Raw genomic sequence first — 5,696 nt, 5'->3', positions numbered from 1 at the left:
GGAACACTCCATTAGTTTCTTATATAAAGAAATTATAAGCTTCCATTCGAGTAACTGAAAACTTCCATTATTGTGATATTGTTTTCAGGGTTCAACTATGTTGTCCTTCAAATCAAAATTCAAAAATTCAAAAACCCATGTTTCATGAGAAGTAGTCTCAAAAAGCTATTTGTCATGAACATGAATGGATTCTTGAGAGATGAGTTCTTGAAATGAAAAAAATGAATGGATTCCTGAAATGGAAAGAATGAAGGGACTCTTGAAATGGAAAGAATGAATAGATTCTTAAGAGATGTGTTCTTGAAATGAGATGGGTTCTTGAAATAGGAACCTATTTCAAGAACCCATCTTTCAAGAATCTATTTATTTTTATGAGAAATTGGTAAAACCATAGACAATGAAATATCTAATTACACTTAGTCTACAATCCTTAAGATAATGATAATTGTCTCTTACTCTAGTCTCAAACTATACAAATCTCTTAATAAATTGATGAAAATATGATGCCCCTATTGAACGATTTTCAAAAGGTAATGTCCATCTTCTTAGAGCATACATAGATCACATCTAATTCATATTTCCTTTTATATCTTACTGAAGAGCATATATTTTCTCGAGAAAAACATTGCTATACATTAATATGTTTTGATCTTTTAGTCATCTTCATTAGTTGATGCATTAATCACATTAGTCATTGCTATCAAGATTAGTCAAGGCATGCTGCTGATAGCACCTAAGTAACTTTCACCTTGTGACATCTCTTTGAGGCATTTTACAAATAATTAAGATACTTTGTCTATAACTCCACATTTTGCAAACATCTAGGCCTTCTAGAAATTATAGGATCATTTTAGTTACATTTGAAAACATTAATCATCAATTTCCATATGTGCGGATATAAACATTAACTACAACATGTCCAGTTTATTTGCAGATATATTTTCCTATGAAGAAAGACCATGCCTGACAATATGAACCCAGAACAAAATAATGAAACAATGGTTGTATTGTGGTCTCAGTTCCAAAGAAAACTTGATAAATGTTATTGTCCTTGCAAAAAGTGTAAGGGCTTAATTAATCGAAGAATTCTAATCACAACAACCCAGAGTCATTGTAGGCAACATGGTCACATTGAAGGAGGCCACAATTTTTGTCCATTGTTGAATGTGGATTTCCTACTGGAGGAACATGGAGGTGTGAATATCCAAGCTGAGGATAACACTCTCATGGAAGAAGATGATAATGTGCCAATAGACATGATTGAAGAAGATCGTATTGGATCAGGTGATGAAGAGGTTCACAATGATGGTACTAGCGAATTTGATAATGATGATGAAGATGGATCCTGAGTTGATACAACATCTGCTCATACAGGCCAAGGATCGGTTGCCACTTATTGGAAAGGCCTTTTAGCTTGCATTCGGGAAAAGTAGTTTATTTGTCTCTTCCTTTACATAGGTTACCTTAACTATTTACTGATTTGTTTATAACCAATACATGAACTTGTCCTCATAGCAATTTCTTGAATATTTTTCATATTCAAATTTGATCTGTTGCATTGTAATATTCCAATTTTCTTCTTGCATTTTGTTCCCAGTGAATCTGAAGAGTGCTTGGCCAGGGAGAAATCATATGCATATGTACATGTTTATAATTTTAGAATCGCTTTATAGCATAAGCTATAGTAATTGCTCGTGATATTGTTGCTTTAAACCTTGCCTTTTAGGAAGGACTTGTAGTTCCATGTTTTGGTTACTACCTTTTATTTTTGATATAAGAATAGTTTAATCATTAGATACAATCAGTTCAGTTGGATATATTTAGCAGAAAAGTATCAAAATTCTAGAAGTTGCTTTGGGAACTAGATACAATAAAGGAATACATCTTATTACATATCAAGAACTCATCCCATGGAAACAAATGGGAAGTATATATAGCACGAGGAGTTAAGAGTAGCAGTATAATCATCAAAGCACATCAAAACTTGATAGTATCAAACTCGATAAAGAAGTAACTAACATCCTTCATGAGGGTCCCAACCATCATTACTTTCTAGAGACTCTAGAAAGTTTGTAGCAAACAGTTCATCATTCTAGCCTACTAGGACATATTCCTTTGGTGCATTATCATTAGGGCCCATGAAATCTTCATGTTCATTCTTATCAGGGGCAGAGTTCTGGGTGTCATTGGAAATATTCAAATCTTTCATCATCTTATCTAGTTGATTTAGTTCAATAGGATGCACCATATATTTGTATTGATTTAGATAGTGGATAGCTTTGACATCTTCTTTGTGAATGAGAAGCATTCCATCTCGAACTAGCATCATAAAATGAGCCATAGAAATCTCTAAAAATGTATGAGTTTACTTGTAAGCCCAGTAAGTCTTCTGGAGTACTTGGCCAAGGAGAACTCATATGCATGTGTACATGCTTATAATTTCACAAAGGCTTTATAGCATAAGCTGTAGCAACTGCTTGTGATATTGTTGTTTTAAACCTTACCTTTTAGGAAGGACTTGTAGTTCCATGCTTTGTTGAGTGCCTTTTATTTTTGCACTATACACCATATATTAAATATCCACTCCACTTACATTGTTTTAATTAAAAAAAAATCTCTTAGATGAAGGATTGGTAGCTTCACTAATATTTCTTTCCAGTTATGTCAGCTATGCAATCTAAAATATGAAATAGTGAGCAAGAAGAATGGATTGAATAACATTGACAAGGTGATAAAGCAACAAGACCTTCAATATATGAACATAACCTTGCTATTTTCCATGACATTGAAGCATTGCATGAATAATGCCAAGTTTCAATTGTAAATTCTCATTTGCCTGGCAACATTTAATTAAAACCATATTAAGATGAATACAACAACTTTCATTTCACCTGGAGAAATCGCAAGTGTTAACCAAATGAATAGGGCATAATTTGTCACCACCAAGCATGGTTAAAAGCTCAAATAATATTAAAACACTTTTCAAGAGTAGACATTTATTTCCCAGTAATCCTCCTCCATTGATAGAAGTAGAATAGAAGTGGATCTATTAAAGCTAGTCTATTGGTAGATTTTTGTCATCATTTTTTTAAGGGAAGAAGACAAGATAACCCTGCATAAAATAATGGAATTTTTTGAGTTGGCCTCTATATTCTTACTTTTCTATCATAGCTATCAACTTTGCCGGCTTTCTATATTTGTGTGGCTTTACTACTTGTTGGAGATCTCTTATAAAGTCAAAGGGCCTATTTTTAAAATCCATTGAAGATAGTGACTAAGGAGGTACTAAACCTCTTTACCTGAAATTATCCCTTATCAAAACTATCCATGTGTTGAAACATATCTAGAAGAATCACGTGCTGAAACATATTCGGTTACAATTCCAATTTTACTTGAATTGTTGTTCTGGTGTCTTCTTTGTAACTCTATTGTAATTCCCTAATTGACATGTATGCAAAATATGGAAGTATAGGGAAGGCATGTGCATTGTTTGATAGAATGCCTCAGTGTGACATGGTCTCCAGGAATGTAAAGATTGTAGGGCATGCACAAAATGGTGATCTCACTAAGGTATTTAGACTTTTCAAAGAATGGCCTCGACTAAAAGCGGTCTCATGGAATGCAATAATATCTAGATATGCACAATATGGACTTATTGAAAAATCTATGGAGCTTTTTGAACAAGTACAATAAAATAATATCTAACTCAATTAGTTAAACCTTATTAGCATCCCCCCAGTTTGTGCTAAATTGGGAGCTTTGAAAAAGGGCATGGACATCCATGAAAGCATAATTGAATGTAGATTTTAATCAAATGTTGGAGTTGGGAATAGGATAATAGACATGTATGTGAAATGTGGTAACATACAGAAAGCACATAAAATGTTTGACAAAATGTGTCAACCTAACATGGTCACGTAGATTAAAATCATTTTAGGATATGCACACAATGGGTTTTTTTGAAAGGGATTTGGAGCTTCTTAAAAAAGTACAACTGTAAGGTACAAAGTGCAACTTTGTAACCTTTTCTAACATCATCTCTATCTTAATCCTATATCCAAATAATGGAGCACATTATGTCTTTGTGCAAAAATGGGAGATCTAGTAATTTTCAAAAGGTAAGAGGATTGATAAAAGATAGAGGAATAAAAGAGCTACCTAGATGCAGCTGGACTGAAATTTGTCAAATGGTCCGTTATTTTGATATAGGGTTAAGATTACCCACAAACATATGAGAGAATGCAAAGTTCAAAATTCATCTTGCAACGTGAAGACAATGGATATATTAGTCTTTTATCTATTCATTGTTTTTTGGTTGGTTAAAATGATTAGAAATCTTCTACTTTTCTTTTAGTTCCTCAAATTCTTTTGCAGTTTTGCAGTTGAGCTCGTTACAAAGATATTCTTGGTAGCATTTCAATGGTCAATTGTTAATGATTGATGCATTTTTTTATTACAATAAATTATACTAAGAAGGAAAAAATGTTAACCCTACATGCAAAATTCTCATGAAAGTGATGCTTGTATGTGGAATCCTCTTTGTGTAAGGCAGTGAGAAGGATTAGTCATGGAAGGAAAATAAATGAGTTATACGATTTCCTACTACATAAATTTTGACACATTCTCCATGGTAATTACTTTTAAGAGTGATCTCGAAGGAAACCATAAGCAATCCAACCTAAAATATTATATTGCGCTATTCAAGTACACTATATTATGTCTGACAACAGTAACTAGTGAAGCACAGAAGTCAGGTCAATTCTTAAATACTTTCTCATTAACAATGTGTTGATATTTCATAAACTAATTTGATATTGAAACTTGTCTTAAATTATGAAATTGGTAACATGGCTAGAGGGAAGTTTCAATTATTTGAAAGCAAATGGCTTACACTCAATTAATAATAAATCTAAGTGAAGATGAAGAGACTAAATTCTAGTTGATATGGGTGATCAATCTTATTTTTGTGTACTTGGTTACCTTCTACATCACTATTCTCTAGCAGATTTCATTTTCACAGAGCATTTAAGGAATTTGTTAGATTTCTCCAATGTTAATGACTGAGTAATTAGTTATACTTCCAATTGAATTATATTATAGGTTTTAGCATTTGTAAACAATCTTATGTATTTCGTATGGATGATGGCTTTTCCTTTGTGCTTGGTTAAAACATAGGGAATACACTAGTGGCTTTTCTGTCTATAATTGATATGAAATAGAAAAACAATGAGGATTTGTGTGTCTATTGTTGTTCCTATTATGTTTAGTTTTTATGATGATAAATAATATCAAACAAGGAGGGACCCATAGTGGATATATTTACATCTTTTTTTGCCTTAGTCACCGATTACTTTTTTTTAAAACATATATGCACTTGAAGTACAAATATTTTCAACTGAGAAAGAGAAATATGGAAGCAAATAATAGAGCTTTAACACTGTCGCATTGTTAAGCAATTAAGATTCATGAAGGCATCTACTAAGCTTGCTTCTATTCACATATTTGTCTCCAAAGATTCAAGGGAACGATGGGATGTCATATCTTTTTTGGTCTGAACTTGTTGCGACACAAAACAAATGGCAACCTATCTAAGGGTTTTACTTTGGCTTAATTAAATCATTTTGTTAAGCTTACTACACTAAACTAAGGATATTCAAATGAACTCAAAATATTTGTTGTTGTCATGTGTCCGAATG

The 5,696-nt window shown here is 32.5% G+C and overlaps 1 non-coding gene across 1 annotated transcript; it reads left to right on the top strand.

The window, feature by feature from the left end:
- The first annotated feature begins 5,368 nt into the window (after positions 1 to 5,368).
- LOC149567006 (small nucleolar RNA SNORD36) lies at positions 5,369 to 5,447 on the top strand. The gene has a single exon (XR_016363277.1). It is a non-coding gene; the product is annotated as a small nucleolar RNA SNORD36 (small nucleolar RNA).
- Positions 5,448 to 5,696: the final 249 nt, after the last annotated feature.

The sequence above is a fragment of the Cupressus sempervirens genome, chromosome 3 (genome assembly GCF_028749045.1).
Source record: "Cupressus sempervirens isolate cs-2001-9-10 chromosome 3, ASM2874904v1, whole genome shotgun sequence".
Taxonomy (NCBI): domain Eukaryota; kingdom Viridiplantae; phylum Streptophyta; class Pinopsida; order Cupressales; family Cupressaceae; genus Cupressus; species Cupressus sempervirens.
Note: the sequence above shows the minus strand (reverse complement) of the source record. Positions and strands in the feature narration are given on the sequence as shown.